The sequence below is a fragment of the Oreochromis niloticus genome, linkage group LG1, assembly GCF_001858045.2.
Source record: "Oreochromis niloticus isolate F11D_XX linkage group LG1, O_niloticus_UMD_NMBU, whole genome shotgun sequence".
Taxonomy (NCBI): Eukaryota; Metazoa; Chordata; class Actinopteri; order Cichliformes; family Cichlidae; genus Oreochromis; species Oreochromis niloticus.
In genome coordinates this window covers 9436153-9457335 of record NC_031965.2, presented here as the reverse complement: position 1 = coordinate 9457335, position 21183 = coordinate 9436153, and the positions used below count along the sequence as shown (strand labels likewise).

Here is a 21183-nt window from a genome sequence, read left to right as displayed (position 1 = left end):
AGTAGATTAGTCCTGATGTGCAACAGGTCACTACAGCAGGGATGATGGCCCATACATACCCTCACTGTAGAACCGCTTTAAATGAGTTTTTTCCTGTGAAGTGCCCTACTGGCTGTTTATCACTGTCTTTGCTGTCAGCTTTATGTTAATACTTGAACAGGCTACTAAAAGAACCATCTTTTGAATGTTCTCCTTATGAGGAGAGGGATTAATGCAGATGTGTGGGCATATGAAAAGCACAGTGTTAAACTGTTAACTGGCAATCACACAAATGAAGATGCTAAGTAATGCAAAAGTAATATAACTAGTGTAATAAATTACTTTTGTTAGTAAAAAAAGTCAAAAAGGTAATGTGTGTAATGTAATATTTCTTTGGACCCCAGCACTTGTTAAAAGATGACAGAATTTAAAGTAATTTCAGTGTGTGCTGTTTTCTACTGACACCTTATGCATACATTAGTGATTCACTGTATATCCGGGTCATGGAAACATTAACATTTGGTGTTAAAAGCACTTAGTAGTGATTCGCTATAGGTCCTAATAATTTGTTTCTAATCACGTAAAAGCCCAAACACAATAAAAGTGCCCCAAAAGAACAACCTCAGTCAGAATAGGGACAGTTTAGGCTCAAATGTACATCCTTGCTGCCTTGTTGTAAATGCTACAGGGACGCCTGCTTCTGCCTTTTACTCAAAAGTAGTAGCTTCTTATCTAAACTGCTCCTCTGCTGAGTTTTAAATACAAACTCTCATCAAATTAAGAGTGACACGAGAGCGACAACGACTGCACTCAACGGGCGTAGATATCTTTAGGGAGTTGACCAGACAGAGATAAGAAGATGAAAACGTATCAGAACATATTCATCACTTTTGCACACATCACACCTTTCCGCTGTAGTGCATGTTTATCCATCCATATAAACACCAGTCAACAGTTTATCATATCCCAGGTAAACCGGTCACCTGAAATAATAAATCAGATTGGAGGAAGAAAAAGTGTCTATTGAACCGTAGATCTTGTAAAAAAACAAAAAAACAAAACACAAATTAGAAAAATTACAAGCTTATGCTTCACTCAGACCAGAAGCAGCAGCTAGTTTGGAACAGGCAGACCGAGCACCTGCGGCAACGTGACAAAGGATAAGGATGGGGATACATGAATTGCTAAACATGGAAATGACTGTGTGGAATCCAAAAGTGGAGGACTCGCATTGAGTTTCGTAGATGAAAAGCACTTGAGGATGAGACAGGACATTGAGGAACAAACAAGGCTAGTCCCTTTTGTTTTTTTGGACAAAGCCATGATCATTTATCACCGCCAAAGCTGCTGCCAAAATAAAATGGAAGGAAAAAAAATAGTAATCACATTTAGACACATAAAGTGTTTCAGAAACAATTTAGCATCAATAACAGCAGTTTGTACATGGAGGCATCGTAGATCTGTATCATGGACCGTACTATTTCATTATTACAGTGATGACAGGTGTCACATCTTAAATCCTGAGCAGCCTCCAACCTTCACCGCTGTCATTAGTGTCATCACCACCACCACTCGACCTGACAGGCAGCAGAGACACAGCAGACCTTTGTTTGTTTGTGGTGTGCATGTATGTGTGTGTGTGTGTGTGTGTGTGTGTGCAAACGCACTTTTAGAAACTGCTCAATTCTGCTCTTTACAAATTGTTCTGGAGTGATGATATGACTGCCACACAGAACGTATTCATTGTGTATCTGATGACATGATAATAGAGAAGGTCAAGATGAAATCACAAAAAAGTCAGGATCTGTACAAATCTAATGGTCAGAGCCTTTTAGCGATGTGATACAGCATTTCCAGTATGCTGGCGATAAAACAAACAATACAATTGCTCTTGTTTAGCTGTAAATGTTTTTTAAAGACTATGGCTAAATGGGAAAAAAGCCTAATACGGAACTTGATGGCAATCCCAAGTTCTACTAACAAAAAGTGGCTGTGGCTAACAAAAAGCTGCTAATACGAGCACAGAATAACTGCTTTGACTGCTCAAAGCAGAAAATTACTTATTACACTGTGCAAAATTTGCAAACCAGTTTTTTTTTTCTTTTATGAACCTTTCATGGGATTTTAAAAGGCTGACTGGTTTCTTTTGGTATATTTGGAAACAGGTTTGTGCTGGTCGCTGTGAACCCTACTGAATACAGAACTTAGTTAGCAAACATGCGTTTTCTTAACATGTGAAATATTTTATTTGTTATATAATATATACGGAGATCATAGGTCCTATTGTGCATCATCAGTAACCACTAATAGCAACAATAGAATGGGGAATCATGTGTAGTTTCAAAGCTTGGATGGAAACGCCTGTTTGTGTCTTACGGTACACAAATATGTCACCACAGAAAAACAGGCAAACATCATGATTTCATTATCAATTAATCTGAAGATTTGTGACGTTAACGCTATAACCCCATTAACGCGGCAAATCTCCGTTAGCAAGTTAGCGCGGATCATCCCATGCGTGGGGCTGCATGGCATCAACGCGTTAGCACGGTTAGCTCATTAACGCGTTAGCGTTAACATCATTTTAACGAGATTAACGCTGACAGCACTATTATTTTTTGTTTTGTTTTATCAAAACAGCTGCCCACAGTTGTTAAATTGTTACATATCTAAGGGCAAGGGACCAGTAGAAAGACATGTGTATGAAAGATGTTTTGCTGGAGATTGCAGCCAGTTGCTAAGTACAACTAGTCTCAAAGAAAGTGGGGCACCAAACACCTCCGTGTGATTACTTTGGTCACTACCAGGTTGCTGCAGTTGCCCGTAGTTTGTGTGGAAGACAACTATTTGCCTGAAAATACTTGCTAACTTCTTTCAGCTTTTGGTTTGTGTCAGACTTTTTGCAGTTTCACTACTGCTGGGAGAATAGTTGGCATCTTCCATGAAAACTACAGGAGACTGTGGCAATTTGCTAGTGACTAAAGCAACTGCAAGGAGGATTTAGTGTTGCACCATATATGTCTTTGCAGTTAATTTCACCTATTACAATCAAGTAATCCCCAATAACCATTCGCCAGTCAGTCAAGGAATACACAATTTTCCCTTGTGATAGTGGCTGGCAGGTGGTTGCTAACCAGTCAGTCTCTGGTCTGTGTGTCTGAAGTCTAAGGAAAAAAAAACATACTGGATTAAGAAAATATTTCAGGAAAAAAATTCACCTTTTTGTATTCCAAGAGTTCAGCAGCTCTTGGGCTATACTGCTAAAGCTCAACACAGCTGGACTGGACTGCTGCCCATCGTTTTGACTGCATGCACAGACAATAGAAGGTAGCATCAAAAGAAAATGCAAAATGGAGCAAAAATATAAAAAAATATGATAATTTCATCTGTCGGAAGCCACTGTAATAAACAAAATAAGCCTGAATTTCTATCAAGACTTCAGAAGGAAAAACCTTTCTTGGAAATAGGTTTCCATCCAAGTAGATGCTTCAGGTGTGTGTTTTGCCACTCGTATCACTTGCTGAAAGCAGACAGTTTGTATAAATGCAGCTTAGATTTCTTATGTGTTCTTTACAGTACCTTCATCTATATTAAAGCTCTGAAAGTACAGAGGCAAAGAGGCACAGAAAGCAGAATGACAGCCCACTGAAAGTTTTGCAAACGCTGCTTATTTTGCACGGTTCTGATTGCCTTCCTCACTGAACCAAGCAAAAGCAGAGCAATGCATGCCACGTCCTGTGTGAAAGCAGCTTTAGGGTTATGTAATAATTACTGTTTCTGCCTGACACATTGCATTGACGCATTTTGGATTTTTATTTTGTCTTCTTTTTTCTTTAATTGTACACCTCAGTCCATAACTGAGAAGAAACAAAGTGTTTGCGGCCTGCTATAGTCTGCTTTATAGCAGTTCACATTCTGCATTCACAAATGCTTAATGTTGTTATACTGTATGTTCGCTGTTTCTACAATGAATGTACCCAGACTTCAGTCATAATTTGAACTAACTAGCTGGTGAGTGAATGTAAGATAAAGGGAAAGCAAAAAATGTTGGCTGAAGTCGATATTGCTCCTCTCCCCGTCGTGGTGTAAAAGTGGATGTTCATCCCCTGAATACAGATGGCATTACACAAGCAATCCTCTAAATGACTGAGACAAGCTAACATGCTGGTGTCTGAAATGGCCTTTATCTATCTACAGTGCCTTTGCAATGCCAAACACCTTTGTTAATCGCACAGGCAAAAGCCTAAGCCGAGGTTCAGAAGACATTTCATATAACCTTTTACTAAAGCTTAGTTCTTCAGTAAATGTGTCACATTGGTTTTCCTATTAGCTGTGATGTCAGCGAGACGAGGGAACAAGCAGTAACTTATGTAGAAAATTGGAGAAACTCTTTGAAGCTGCCTAGAGGTAGTCTGCACTGAACAATCAATGCCTAATGGAAAATATTGCTTGAATGCGCAATCGTCCTAATAAAATTGAATTTTGGTCTACTGTCTTTCCTCTGGTCCCGTCCCTCGTGCTTTGGTGGTAGACCGGCCTGAACTTATGACAATTAACCTTGAACACCATGGGGAAAAGCAGAGGGAAGAGCCCACAAGATTTTCAATAATTGAATTATCCCTCCTGTTGCACATCTTTTAGTCCACTGCCACATCCTCTGCCTATGATAGATTAGGTCTTTGTTGTGTAAAATCCAATTCACTGTATCTTGCAACATCTCTATCTTGCAATTCAGAGACTGTGTCCGTTCAAAGATGCATATGAATATGCCGCTACTCTATAATTGAATAAATTGGATGCATTAAGTGAGTTGTTATCCATTGGACAATTGGTTCCAAACCTTTTTTCATGTAACGCACCCAAACTATCTTTCATGTTCCCACTATCTTTCGTGTTCACGTGTTTCCACCGAACACATTTTTAACCTGGATCCGCACTAATTTCAGGTTACTCATTCTACAGCCGTCTTAACAGCTTCTTATTTCAAGACACTTGGATCGGTGAACCCATTTAACATTTAGCTAACAATTTGCATTGTTAGCTAACAATTCAGCTGTCATATTTTTGACAAAGCAGCAAAAAATGAACCCCAGCAAAGTAGCAAATTCAGAATTTTAGCTAGATACTGCATTTCAGCAATTAAATATTATGCTTATTCAATAAATTATGTATTCTCTATCCTATAATCTGACAACAACAACCATTATTAGGAGCTAATAATGCCATTTCTTTCCTTTTGGTTCTCTGTTAATTGTTAACTTTTCCACTCAAACTTGTTCAGATCAACTCAGTCCTTTAATTATCTTTCTACGTATTCCCCAGCTACTGAAGCAGTAGCTCTTGGGATCCTTGTACCCCTTGTTGGGAATCACTGAATTATTCCACTATCTGATGCAGCAAAGGCAACCGCATAGGCAACATATGCTTGTTTGATTAAAGTCTGTAGCTTGAGAGTCAAGAATAAAGACGGCTGCAAATTGGTTTGAGACTTATTACATGTCATTGCAAAAAGAAAACAGCAAAAGAGGCATGCAAGAATATCATTTCAAATAGAGCTGCATTTGCATCATATACTCTATTTGGAATGACAAAAAACACCTTTGTTACTGAGAGCACCCGAGCTAGTATTTGATCTAGCTCCACAAAGCCAGATTCTATCTTGGAGTCCTAGTTTTTTGCTAAAAGATTTAAGACTGAAAAACACCTAACTCAGCCCAACCAAGATAAGGCAGGCAAGTGAGAAGAGAGAAAAGACTGGAGCACACAGACTATAATGGAGCAATGGTAATGGATTTCTATAAAACACGTCAAAAATGACGAATGCAATGAGCAGATTAACGTGTCAAACATCAGATATGCTGCAAAATTCTGTTTACACAATGGTGTGAGTCAAGGCATGTCAAAACTGGGCTGGGTTAGAACCACAGCTTGTTTGTGGTAAATGATTGTTGATATAACTGTGCTGTTAGCTTAGGATTTCATATTAAAAGTAGCTTTTTTTCTTCGCTCTTTTTATTAGCAAAAATATTGAATACCTTCTCTCAGGTTAATACAGCACAATTACAGCCACTGTTTCTTTTTGCCTGGTATAGTTTTAATGTCACACTGACAGGTTGAGCTAATAAACTCACATTTATGAGTCAGACCATGATGTGTCTGTAAAGATAAAGCAGCTCCAGAAAAATAGGGTGCAAAAACGTAGGCTATCAAATATATGTTGCTGGTATGGATTGAATAAAATTGATCACAGCCTGATCCTACTCTGGAAAATACCAAACTTTGTGAGCTGCTGCAGTACCACATTACAGAAACTTTATCTCTGGAGGGCCTGAGTCTACCTTTGATTAATCTCCACTATTTAGGAGTACTGGTCCCAGGACTTTGTGCCTGCGAGGTAACAGTGGGGCTTTTTAGTCCACCTCAGACCGATCCAGAAGCAGACCTTGATGGATAATTTTCAAGCTCCGGAACAGCTGCAATGATTTTTGACTCTAAACTCCAGAAGCAAAGTGCACTGACAGCTCGGTGAGTGTTACGCTCATTCATTCAGGTTGAGAAGTGTGTTTGCTCAGTCAGATGTAGAAGGGTTCATGATGATGTGTAGGTGAAGGAGCAGAGACATGCCAATCACTCAGTGAACAACCTGCTTGAGAAAACACTTGTCTCAAGCTAATGCCTATTGATCACCATGAGCAAGATAAAATTGTGGGGCACGTTGGGATGAATCCACCCTAAGGAAAACAAACTATTGCAGTACAGCAACACACACAGAGACACACACAAAAAAACACTTGAGGATGACCTAAAGTCCGTTCCTGTGGTAAATCTGTGCTATTTTGGCAGCTGCATTTCTTGTATCGTGTTTAAAAGGGAGAATCTTGAGGAATGATGATGTGAAGCAGAAGAATTTCTCAAGTAAAATTTAGAGCTGAATGAATGAAATACGGTACTTTAAGGACACTAAGTGCTCTTAAGGCATTATTTCTGGTCTCAGTTAGTATGGTTAAGTCTATAATCACTACTGACCTAATCTATTTACAGACAGGTCAGTGAAAATAGATTTCAGGCACACAAAGCAACTGAGTTGTCATCTTGACCTTCAGTTTAGGGATCTGCCCTAAATTAGATGAGACCCACCATGGTGTGAAACGCTCTGATCACCTAATGGGCAAAATCTGCTATAAATCCGCACCATTACAGTAATAGACTAACTGGACTGTAATCACAAAATGACTGTAGGTTCCCATTTAGCTGATGCAAATGAGTGGCTTTTTAATTTGATTGTCAAGTCAAATGCAATTTCTATCAACAGTGAGCAGACTGTATTTATTAGGGAATGGCAATAGTGGGTTTCATTCTTGTCACTTTGGATGTGCACTTTTTTCCTTTCTCTTGACCTTGTAAAATAGCTCTTGGTAAAAAATGAACCCTGGTACTATTTGCACTCTGCGCCCGCTTTTATCATTAGACTTTAAAGAAGTGATTGCTATCGTTATAAGGTTTGAGACTGAGATTCGTTATCCACACACGCACACACACACACATAGCCACAGTCAGTTACACATGTACAGGTGTCTCATGAGGCCTCCTTGCAGTGCTGCACTTTCCTCTGGATATGCTCAAACAATATACACGAGCTCGAGGGGCTTGGAAGAGGGCCAGGCTCGTCTCCTCGATTTTGGGTCATAAATGCGGCCTCTGCCCAAGGACTGCAGGGCCTTTTAAAACAGGGCTCAGCTTGATTGGACACACTTCTGTTGCTCCCTCCCAACTGCTAGCAAGCCAGCTGATCAGAGAGGCAGAACAAAGCTGGTCTCTTACAAGCCAGTCCGCTCTCAACCTATCGTACAGTAAACAGGATATATTATTCCTTAAAAGAAAAAGAGTGCTTTTGCTTTGCCAGTGCTAGTAGAAAGTGGAAACTTATCTCTGTGAAGACAACGGCCTGGAATTTTGTACTACAATAAAAATATACTATGGAATATGTTCAGCTCGTTTCAGAGAGGAACCCAGCACCAGGATCGGTGATGGAAAGGAGCGAAATGAAAATCGATGGGTCAGAATAAGGTGGAATAAGTTCAAGTGAGAGCATTCTACATACGGCCTCGCTCACACTGGTGTTTTGAACGTCTAATTTGTCCATGAATATTACAACGTGCACCATTTGGCTCATGAATATGAAATAGATGGAACCACAGGCTCTCCCCATAATCAACAGTCGACACACACATAGTCCGTCGTCAGCTCTCGAGCTCTGCGGCAGCATTTTCTCCACCGCGTTTAGCCAATCGTGGCCGATCACAGCTTCAGCAGAATGTTAGTGCTGGTACAAACTGTCTGCGAATAACGTGTGAACACAGCATCCGTTGTCGCCAGGGATATTTTAGTGGATCGCCAGCGCTCTCCCCACTCCATTTGTCTCTCCTTTCTGTCTGTCTCTTCTGCAGTCACAGACAAGTGGTGTGACAGTCCCAATTCCTTACCACCAACTTTAACGATCATGGAGCAAAAATATGATTGTAATGTTTTATTTACTGCTGTTGGATAAACAGCGAGCTTACTGGAGAAACAACACTGAAACACGATGCAGAGCTGAAATGCTAATGCACCAACAATCCCTGCCCATCCATTTACCCTGCCTTAAGCCGGATGGCTGTGCTCCAACATGGCCATATGCCCCTTAGCCTAGCTGCTCTACGCTATATTAAATGACTCATGATACATAGTCTACATATCTTCACTGCTCAAGAATGAGAAACAGGAATGGGGGATACTGGTAGAGCTTGTCTGGCTCATAGCAACGGTTACCGTGAAGTAAATTGCATCCTAGTTTTGGTCTTCGTGCATTTTTGTCATTATATGTCATTATACGAGTTGCCTGTGTGATAAACTTATAGCAATATGGGATTTTGGAAATTACCCAACGCAAATTTAAGAGACTAGAGCTTTTTTTTCTTTGCCCGTTTGCTTATTTTATGTGACAAACACTCAATTTACTACCATATGTTCCCAAAGAAACGCATGAAAATTGAAACTGAAAATCAGTCTCCTTTGGCATTTATCACAGAAACTGCTCGCTCAGTTAATGGTGTGAATCAACCTACACAACCTTCGCATTCCTTTTGATTGTGTGATAGTGATTTACAGCTTATTTGACGGATTTGGTTTTTAGCTTTTGAAAAAAAAATTCTTAAAACAAGTTCATTGACAAGTAATCTATGCAGCCTTAAGAAAACATGATCAGATATTTTCAGACCTGACTTGACGATCTAGTTGTTTACTCTGCTTACTTTTCGTGCCAGAACAGACATTCCGGAGATGCAATATTTTTACCACTACGCATCATCTTGTTGTATCCTTAATAGAAAGTTAGGTCTTTGTGCCCCTGCCTGACATGCCCGGCCCTCTTTGTTTGCTGTCACAGAGGATAGAGAAGTAAATAAGATACTAATTCTGAAGCCTGATGAGAAACGCAAACCGTGTGTGTATCTGTGTATCTCGGCACAAAGAAGCATTTTTACCCAATCAGATTAGAGGACTTCCATCCATCCACCAATTTTCTTAACTGCTTATCCAGCTCAGGGTCATGGGGAGGGGGACTTGGAGGTGATCCCAGTCTGTATATCGCAGGGGCTAAGAGGACTTGTTAAGTAAAATAACTGCAAAACATGTGGTAGGTACTGTAGTCAAGCAGTGCCTTCTTCCTTTACAAAATTAATTGGCTCGCGTTGTTGATCATATTCATAACCAAGGTGTGAAAACGATAAAGACTTGGGTCTCCACCTCAGCTCGTGTCACTATTTTTCCAGCACGGATAATTAAAGTCCGTACAGCAGGAGCTGGTTGGGCGAGCAGTGTTTTTACTTCAACTGTGTAACACACATTTGCAGCGACAGAAGCACAGCTGAGAAGCACTTAGAAGTAGATTCTTGGCAATGTATCCAAAAAGTTCACATGAAGAATACTGTTTTGGCTTAACCCAAGTATTAATAACCCGTGCGCATCGTTTTGTATATTGCCTAAATGCTGACAAGAGGCCAGTGTTTGAGATCTCTGTGATCGCCCTGAAAAATAGAGAGTGGATAGTTTTAATTTAATTTAATTTTTTATTTTTATTTACTTTTTTTTATGACTGAACACAAATTCTCTTCTATTGGAGGAATACAACGAGGTCCCAATTTATTTTGGTGTCCTGGTAACTCCAAATTAAAGCCATAATGTTTAAAAAAAAAAAATTTTAAACATTCACTGACAAGACCAAGGAGTCCTGCAACAGATGGCACTACCCCCACAGAGCCCCGCTCTCAACATGGAGTCAGTTTGAGATTACATGAAGAGGCAAACACAACTGACATGCCCAACACTACACAGGAACCGTGGAAAGTTGCTCGTAACAACCTGCCTGACAACCACCTTCTGAAGCAGCTCACACAAGATACTCATTTGGATTAAGGGAGTAACCGAAGCTGCCGGTGACATTATTTCTGAGAGCATCTCTGCTATGGTTTTGGCGCATATATTTACTGCTCAGTGCTATATTTCACCATGATTTATAGGTGGTCACCAAGAGCACTGCTACTTGCTGCTGGTGCTGAGAAAATTTTAATCAAACCAGAGCTAAGGAAGGGCTTTATTCTAAACCACGTCAAGGTCAGACTGTCAGTTCTCTTTCCACTGAGAGTGATACAAAACATTTGTAGAACACTTGTTTTTTTGTTGCCTTATTAAAAGAAAGGTATTTACTGATTGCATAGTTACAATAAGCAGATTTATTACATTTAATAACAAATTTGACCAACTGTACAGGGATATGAGCTATGCATGCACTTGTACTGAATGTCAAAGGAACACTGGAAACACTCTATTGGAATAAAAACTGCAAGAAAAATGACTGGGATGTCCCCATCTCTACTGATGTAAAAAGATTACAGGACGCATGGAACGAGGAAAAGATCAAATTGTTTTACAACTATCCTTTATCCTAAGTATCCTTTGGATACTTAGCCAAGTCTTAATACATTTCATGACAAATGAAAGAGACTTTGTGTTATAATTGAGGATACAAGACACAAAGAAAAGCAACATGAGAGGCTTTTCTTTTTCTTTTCCTTTGAATGTGAAGGACAAAATGCTCTTGTCGCAAACAATGAGGTTCACCAATAATGCATTAGTGCGAGGCAACAAGGGAACATGATGTTCTCCCAGCTTTGTTCAACCCTGGAAAACCGTGTTGGTGAAAAGAAGTGTTGTCGTAAAAAAAAAAAGAAGTGGTGGTAGGGGTGGGGAGGGGTTGGGGAGGCAACTCCAAGCGACACACTAAACAGGCAATCTTGTCATCCCTACAAGATTCCCTTCTCAGTTTAGTAGTGTTTGACTTGGCGCCAGTTACTGGGGTTTCATCTTTGCCAATTAAGCCAATCTAGTGTATTCCAGCAACTACAATCTGCGCCTTTTGCCAAAGCATTAATGAACTAGATATTGATTTAATTCTTACACCCCCTTATTGTATCATGAATCACTGTCTGCTCCTTGTGAGTTGTAACATGAAAGCCCAGGCACGCATGAACTAAGTAACGCTCAGCTATTTTCATCAAGTACATCTGAGCCAAAAGAACTGGCAGGAGATAAAATGTATATTAATATGTGGGGAATTAGATAAATAAGGGAAAGTTTGAAAGACGGAGCCGGAAAGACGAGGGGGTATTAGACATGAGAGAGATAGAGACTCATCATGACAGTCATCACTTCAGCTATTATCCCTAATTCTCCAAGGCAATATCTCAGTAAGGCGGAGTAAATTTGAGGCTGATAAGCAGACAATGAGATTTGCCCGCACTTTGAGGCAAAGCCCTTCCAAGGGCTTGCTTTCACCTCCACTAGGTCTGAACTTGATACATCAAATGGCAGAATACTCCAAAGGCTCGCTTTAGCCTACTTTGGCTTCTCCTGTCTAGCTGTGTTTTGAAGCGTGGATCCAGGTACAAACTTATGTGTGGGACTTGAGTCTGTTTTCTCTGACCTCTGTGATTTTCAGTCTAATTAGCACTATGAGCCAAACCTCAAACTTCTTATGATATAAAACTATGGGCTCTGACTAAATACCTTTGCTTAACACAGAAGATTTTTTTTGGCTGCATCACTTTGGCCCGAGACTGAAATATCCTAGCAACTATCAGGATGAACAGCCATTAATAATCTCCAGTGGCTCAATCATAATAAACTCAGACTTTTCTTTTAGGAATAACATATGTGATTGTTTGGCTTCTTGTAAAATGTCTTGACATACAGACTGCAGTGTGATGAAAGATCCTAACACTGGTGAGAACAATGATAGTCAGGGAAAGGCCTTCACTGGTGAAATAATTCATGTAGTCATACTTCATGTATTCATAGTTATCATGTAGTAATAGAAAAAGCTTCTGCTTCACTTCAGGCCAGAAATAGGAATGCACCAGTGTCATATAACCTCTGCCAGATTTCTTCAGCTACACTACTATGCTTTACTCCTTTTCAGAAACAACAGCTTTGCATGCACTTTATACTCTCACTATGTTCCAAACTCCTCTTAGCATCATTTACTGCCAAAAATATGGCCAACATTTACAAGATTCTAAATATTTCCACACTTTTTACCCCTCCCATGACTCTAGTTTTTCAAATTACAGCTGTTGTCTTCCACTAAGCCTTACCTTCAAACACATCCTAGAATAGTGTTTAATATTCAGAACAAAGGTTTTAGGTTGACCTAACAGTTAACTCCTTAGGGCAAATGTCAAATAAGCAAAAACACAGAGTCCCTGATTTGATTTTCAGCTGGTGTCCTGATGTGTTCCCCTTATTTTTTTTTTATTTTTTTATTTTTTTAATTTTTTTGCTCAACGGTTTATAATAAAGTTTCAAAATACAAAGGAGTAATCTTAAAAAGATATAATTTAATGAATTCTTTATAGATGAGCACTAGGAATTTAAACAGATTACAACACTGCATCACCTCAATCACATTAACAAATGAGTTGTTCTCTTTCTGATTACTGTATTATACTTTATTATGTGATGATTTTCCATCTGGCTGCAAGATTATTTGCAAACTACTTGGCTGAACTGAATGAAACTTGGTGGAGGAGACAGCAGTGGGGTGGTCAGGTGTCGTGAGTTATGTTGGGTTGCACATCATATTTAAGCCCTAAAAAGGCTTTTATTTTAATTTTGATCAGTGTGTCTCATAGCGCACGGAAATCAGAAATTCCCTCTCTGAAAATATTTGTCTACTTCAGTGCATTCAACCGCACTCATGGGGAAGTCTGCCGGCAGTTGTCCTGATGACAATCGCTAACACCCTCCACAAGGAGGTTAAGCCACAGAAGGTCATGGCTGAAAAGGTTGACTGCTCAGCCTGTATCAAAGCATAGTAATGGAAAGTTAAATGTGGTGGGAAAAGGTGCATGAACAACAGGTGTGAACGCAGTCACAAAAGTCGATTCAAGAACCTGGTTGAGAGTCACGACAAGTGGACTGACGGTGGTGTCAGTTCATTGAAAGTCACCATGCACTGGCATCTTCAGGAGACAAAAGTCTGATTGCTATTATCAAACCACTCCTGAACAAGAGACAACATCCCAAATGCCTTACATGGGTTAAGTAGTTACAGAAAGGAAGTCCTCTTGTCAGATGAAAAGTAAATTTTCTGTCCCATTTGGAAATGAAGGGCCTAGGATTCTGGAGAAAGAGTGGAGAGGCACAGAATCCAAGGCGTCTCAAGTGCAGTGGGAGGTTTCCGCAGTCTGTGATGAGTTGGGGCGCGATGTTATCTGCTGGTGTTGGTGGTGGTTGTTCACTGTGTTTTCTCAAGTCCAAAGTCAACGCAGCACTTCATGCTTCCATCTGCTGATAAACTTCATGGAGATGCTGATTCCCTTTTCCTGCAGGACTCTGCTGCTGCCCACGGGGCCGAAAATGTTTTGCTGACCATGTTATTATTGCGCTTGATTTGCCAGCCTAGTGGGCTTCAGTAGAGCCACAGCAGTGCCACAAGCTGATTGCCTCAATGCTGCATCGCACTGATGCAGTAACTCATGGTAAAGGAACCCCAACCAAGTATAAATGAGCATACTTTCCACAAGGTGGACATTTCTGTTTTTTAAGTCCTTCTGTGATTAATTTTAGGAAATATTCTAATAATTTCAGATGTAGGATTTTTTATTTTTAGTAGCCCTTATCATCATAATTAAAACTTAAATGGTAATGAAATATTTTAGTTTATTTTGAATGAGTATAGACTATTAGAAGGTACATTTTTGAATTTAATTTTTAAAAAGATCTACACTGAATATTGCATCAGCATAATAGAAACAGACTCTAGCACATCTTTTTACTTAACAAACTAGCTGTGAACATTACCGTGCATGCCCTCTGGATTGGATTTAGTTTGGTCATCCTTAATATCACCCATTGGAATTTGGTGCTAATTGCAATCACTTTCCTTAAAATTGAGGGTGTGTCCTCTGAATACTCTTCTAGTGTTCCTATTTTAAACCTATTATCACATCTAATAACTGGTTTCAATGTCAGCAATAAAATGGTAAAATAAAGTTACCTTTACTATGAGGCATAAACACACACACATAAAATCACACTCCAACAGTCTCAAGGTTTTCCAGACAAATAACATGAAGTATTCATTCAGCAGTTTTCAAGTCTGTAGATGCCCAGATATCTTGAACAAAACTGGCCCAAATGTAGCTGTATTATCTTAGATGTATGGTTCTCTTTCAAATTTTAATGACTACGGTTGGTCTTAAAGTTACCTGCTGTGTGCTGAGAGAGAGCTGGTTGAACAATAAAACGTTTTACGCTATGCTAACTGGTAGTGTAATAAAATACAGGGTATTAAAACAAAACTGAATTTGACTAACTGGTTAATTTCATCATCTTGGGATTAGATGTGAAATAAACACACTAATGAGAACATCGCTGCAAATTCCCATAAACATTTCCAATGACTTCCAGAGTTCTGTGCTTTCTTGTAGGCTGCTGTGATATGCTTTTACTTGATTTGTACAGTATTACATATACTTATGAAACATTTTTTTAAAATGATAAATAAATAAAGCAGTAAAGTAGCTGAATAAAAGCCATAATTGCCTTTAGGGCATTGTTTACGGTGATTATGTATTCTTCAGGGGCAGGGGGTGGAATTCAGCTGCGTCTCATATCACAGAAAACAATGTTGACTTAAGCTTTACCTGTATATATGTAGGTCGTTAGAAACCTGTAGCAGAATCTGTAAAGGTCATTATGTCATTTCGAGAAAGCGGCTGGTTGGTGCTAGCAGGCAGAAACATGGTACCCGTAGCCCGAACATACTCTTTCTATCAGAGGCTCTCAATGGAGTTGATGGCTGGCTCCTGCTGCAGGCCACTGCAGACACATGGCACACAACACAGATGGTGAAATAAGACACCGACAGCCACAGTCAAAACAATTACAACATTTGTGCCATAAGTTATGATTTTTTTTTTTTGCAGGCCTCAATGCCGTCGTTCTACATAAGCCACAAGCAGCCGTAATGAGCAGGCAGTTAGCTCTACAGGCACACACGCAGATGCAGTGTCTTCATACATCACCACACTAATATTTGTTGATTTAGAAATGCAGACTTGTGAATGACACAGAGCAGGATTCGCTGAATAATCCCCTTTCTGGTGCACAAAGGCATAACTTAAGCTGCTACAGTGAATACTAAGTCTCTCTCCAGCCTGGCATGCGTTGGACTCTTTCACACCCGAGCAGTCCAACTCGCTCAGATCAGCCTTGTCTCTTGACTCGACACAAACACATGTTTTGTGGAGGTACTACTGGAAAGATACAGAGCGCAATCTATCAAAATGGAGCCGGCTGGAAGTCATTCTAATCTCCAGCCGCGACCCACTTGCATATTTACGTCACACGGATACGTGCTTTAAATATACATATAGAAATGCAAACAATCCTTCTGTATTATTTAAGATGAAACACAAAGCCCTGGGGCGGACTGTGCTGTGTGTGTGTGTGTTTTTTTCACTTTACCCAGACAGGAGCTCAGCCATAAATGATCCCCATATCAAGCAGAGATATATGCAGACGGGCAAGGCGACGATATAAATTGATGAAACAACAAAACGTATTCCTCAAAAACACTGACTGACTCCATCAATTGCCAGAAGCGTAAGTGTAATGGAGAAGATAGTCATTTGAAAATGAATCAGCAATTTTTTATTTTTATTTTCTTGCCGTTGTCAGGTTGAAAGCAAAAGGCTTTAAAAACAGGCATTAATCTACCGTGGTAGCTTCAGCTTCAGAGTCTTGAAAATGTCTTGAAAATGTCACGCTGAAATCAGATTGAACTTTGTGGGGTTGACCCATAACCTGAGGATTTGGGGGAATTAATTAGGAATCCTAGTTTGGATGACTGGACATTTAACATCTAAAAGACTGGAGAAAAAAAAATGAAGACGTTTATTCCACACATGTGTTTGTGTGCGTTTGCGTGTGTGTGACTGGTCCTTAAAATTACTCCGTGATTAACATCCCACCATGCTTAGTGTTGCGTGTAGCAACCATGGGCAGACCCAGTTGCTCATTATTTTGGTTCCTGTGGCTTAAAGAAAAAAAAAGTTTAATCAGAGGACAGATTGTGGAGTTTCTGTAATGTACATTAGTTGACTTAATGAAGTTTGAAAATTGGAAAATGCAAAGAGAAAACTGTGAAACAACACAAGCACCTGAGCAAATCGGAGACACGTGGGCCTCCACTGTGTCCACCGTTTCCAAAAGCAAGGAGAGAGAAAAAAAACACAGACGAGGCAACATGATTCAACCTGCTGCAAATGTTTGTTGGGGGAGTAAGGAGGCAGCTTAGCAAAAAGATATTTAAGGAGGGATGTGACGGTGAAACTGAATCACGTAAACTCCTTATTACAAATGAGCTCCTTTACGCAGCAGGTTGGACGAGAACAAACGCGTCGCTTTAACGAGGAGAGAAAAAAAAAAGTACTGAGGTGGTTAGATGAGTCACCGTTCACCCTGTTTTGAACCAGTGGTTGACTACATGTGTGTCATGCATGAAAAGAAATTTATTCACCCAAGTGCTTATTTCCTACAGCGAAGGCTTCTGTCAAGGCTGTTCTGGTGACTGGTCTTGGCATGCTTTACGTCCATTTGGTCCCTTAGCAGGCAGGTAAATGCCAGAACTGACAATGCTTGTCAGGGTGATCGTATTTCTCGTGCTTTGGGTGTTTCTGGCCTCATGACCAAGGAATACACAAGGTGATAAACCCAAATCTGCAGGACAACCTAAGTCCCCCCACCCGCCGACTTGTTTTCGAGCAATGAAACCAAACACAGCACTACAGCTATTCCAATAAAAATGATGCTGACCATCTTTAAGGTTCATATGAACTTCTGGTGGGAAATAGTCACAGCTCTCCAGCTGAGCTTCAGGTTTCCTTTTATTTTTTTCAGAAACTAAGAGCTCAGTGTTACTCCTCAGGTGGCCCAATGCCCTATTGAGACACTTACTCGTGTGTGCCCTTAATTTTAGCACTTACAGCTCACTCCAATAACAGGGTATCTCCAGATTTCACAAACAGAACTACACATGGAGGCACTTGAATTTTAAAACTGTAAAACAACTGTTGCAAATCACTTAGAAAGGAGTATATATATATTTAATGGATAGAAGGCAAACTGTATACTCTACAATAACCCAGATTTCAAAATAGTTGGGGACGCTGTTTGAAGAGCAGATGGGAAGAGAAAGGAGGGATTTGCAAATCCTTTCAACCCCATTTGACTGACAATAGTAAAACATGACATGTGAAATATTGAAACTGAGAAATGTTAAAAATCGCAGGAGAGATTTCAAATTTCAGATTTCAAAAAAATGCTGTCGATGAATGTGGTGTTGCTTCATCTACAACGGCAAGTTAAAACTGCAATTTACAAAGAAAAAAAAAACTTGTACTGTATGAAATAATACCATCACAATCAAGTTGCGATGGCATGGTTAATGTGCACATCAGGGAATGCATTTTAGCAGTGAATGATACATACAGGTGTTGGAGTTCTTGCTTAATTCAGCAATACAATATCAAACCCCATTCTTCAAATGTAATAGTTGCACAGCTCTGTAGTAGCTCTGATTCCAGGTGCTAAACAGGGCTAACTGCATTCCTGTGGCTCACTGAAAACATCTGACAAATTATGAAATGGAAAAATACAACAAAGAAAGAAAAACTTTGCTTTCAAAACTATAGTAACTGTTAGAAGAGGGGTGACAGAAAAAAATAATTAACATTCACCTGACCCACGTTTCTTGCAACGAGGTAGTTGCATTGTAATGATTTCAAGAGGTGACATGTTGTCTTTATGCTAAGTATAGGTGTTCCTTTTCGCTTATACTTCAACACTGAGTCAACTTTCTGGTAAGCAGGCTTGTATAAACGACACACTGGGAAGTACACTTGCAACAACCTGACTCTTAGCAACCTACTGATCATAAAGAACAACTGCACCAGTGCTTACCAGAAAAGCCAATTTAAGTGTCTACTCATGAAAAATGTTACATCAAGCAACAGCACATATGAGATATCGTGTAATGGGAAGGCTCTGCCTATATGTGAATGCAAATTTGTGTTAACCAACCCTGAATCACAGACTCATTCACACTCAGCCCGTGTCCTTCATTTTACAGGCACGCTGTAAAATCGCCAGAAGTGAATGTGGATGAGTGTAGTTGAGAGAGAACTGGTTCAGGTTCAAGTGGACTGCTTTTAGCTGATGCCTGCACCAATAACGACAGCTCCATGTGCCCATTTCAACCAACACACATGTATTTTCAGCATCAGGGCATTTTCAGCACCTCCCACTGATGGACAGCTCCTATTCAATTTGCTTTCTCTTTGAAGACTGCATTACTAAAGCTACTTAAACCAACAAGTCCTTCAAGACTTGACAGCTTAGATTTTAAAATGCTGCCCTATACTTTCTCTGACCTGCTCAGGCTGTGTTAGGGGGAGAATCAAAAGCTCTTTTCTGCTCGAGCTGTATCACTCACGAGTTGCTTGGTTTGAGATACACTGGGTCACTAGTATAAGCATAGGATAAAGAACAAAAAAACATACACGAGCATATTCTACACAATAAAGCATGACTCAAACCTCCAACTCAAAGCGTCCTTCCAGTGGACCAGCCAGCCCACCTGGCCAATCCGGCGCCCTTTTTGCTGCAAACGTGTATGCTGAGAATACCTGAACTGAATTTGAATTACCATATGACGTCGGCCTTTTTCTAGCTTTAATGTCCTACTGGCAACAGAGACTACACAGACTCACAGTGTCTACCGAGCGCTCAAACACACGATTTGGTGCATCAGTTATCCCCACATCTCCTCAACCCCCTTTCCTATCTATCTTTATCCCTCTCTCTATATACCCCATATATATCTCACACACAGACACACACACACACACACACACACAAATAGAGAACGCACACAATCGCTCACACCCGAAAGAGAATGCGACAGCTACCGTAACCCATAGAGAAAGAAAGAAAAGAAGAACGTATGAAAGAATATTTAAAAAGTAGCTTTCCTTACAGTGAAGTCTGCCAGCAAACCAAATTACGGGTTAAATGGCGATGGGAGATTAGTCTACATGGGGATGCACAGCACCACATCACACCAAACGGGCTGTATTGGAGTGAATTCAGTGAAATACTTACGCATTTTCTCGAATAAAAGAAATCGAGGTTGATCGAATGAAAAAGCAGCAGGGCCCTGGTCCCCGTTTTCAAGATTTGCAGTACGACCGAGGCACAAATCTCCATGTGAAAGGGATTGGAGGCTACTGCAGTCCGCGTCTTTTCTCGATCACAAGTCAAAATGTTCGCCAGCGAAAAATGCCAAACATTCAGAAAGAGTTGCGTGGATCTGCGGTGCGGCCACCATTCCCTCGGATGCAACGAGCGCCAATGAGAGAGGGGGGGGAAAACGCTCAAGAGGACCAGCAGTAGCCCCCCTGGACTTGAAGGTATTCCTCTGGACTTGAGAGGAGGAAATCCTGCAGAGTTTTAGATGGTCAAGTCCGAATAGGCCCCCTCTTCCTCTCCAGACGAGTCACAGTCCAAAACTGACTCCCACCGGTGGTTTCCTCTTTGAAAATCGCCAAACCAAATTCGACCAAAAAGAGAGAGAGAGAGGGAAAAAGGGAAAAAAAGAAAAAAAAAGAGAGGAAAAAAAGAAAAAAGTGGACTGATTCTTACAGATATGCCTGTTTGGCTGTGAATTTTTAATAAAGATGAACAAAACCAGTGGAAACACCTGACAGTTAACAATTACCCATTTAAAGCGTTGCTGATACGGTCAGCGCAGAACGAACGGGGTGCAGAACCGTCCTACAAAAAAAAAGAAAAAAGAAAACCTGAGGACGCCTATTGGATAAAATTAAGGATATCCGTCCCACTGCAACCATCACACGCGTCGCATCAGGACAAATGGGTTGCCATAGGCTCCTCTAAGAGCATATGGCATACAGTATTCTCTATTAAGTCAAATGGGCAGATTCTACAGGGTGCTATTTCCCCCCCACACACACATACACACAGCAACCCGGCGCATTGATTACATAAGCGCAGCTATTAGTAATAATTCCGCTTGTCAGGGAGCATGTGTCCGATCCGGGTGGTGAGACAGCAGCAGCATCCTCCGTGTGTTGCAAATAAAGCGCCTTTTTTTTTTCTTGCCCACCGTCTCCTAATGGTCCCCCCGCTCGCTGCAGTCCATGACTGGAATAGCGAGCACGTTGAGATCACGGTCTCCAGGCACAGATCTGCCTCGCGCGCGTGCGTGTGAGCGAATCACGTGTGTGCGCGTGTAGCTAGGCTACTAAGTGTATGCAGGTGCGGGCACGTGTGGGCGAGAGCGTGTTCCCGAAAATTGCCTAGGGACCACTTTAACTTTGACCACTTTGCCTGCGCGTCCATCTGCCCATTTAAATCACACAGCGCTCGTTAATTATCAGGGATCAATAGCATTAACGCAAGCCCAGGTCTAATGTCTCTGTGTTCGTGTGTGTGTTTGTGTGTCTCTGCGTGTGTGTGTGTGCGTGGGTACGCGCGCACGTGTGATTCAGTTGTTGATGAGGTAGCCTATGGTTGCCACCTACA

General features: G+C 40.6%; 1 protein-coding gene across 1 annotated transcript in view; it reads right to left on the bottom strand.

Annotated features, from left to right (window-relative positions):
- Nucleotides 1-20964, bottom strand: part of lrrc4cb (leucine rich repeat containing 4C, genome duplicate b) — a 45110-nt gene extending 24146 nt beyond the window's left edge. The window contains exon 1 of the mRNA XM_003450800.5: nt 19741-20964. The gene's annotated coding sequence lies outside the window, so the exon portion shown is untranslated. The remainder of the gene's footprint in view (nt 1-19740) is intronic.
- Between the last annotated feature and the right edge of the window lie 219 nt (nt 20965-21183).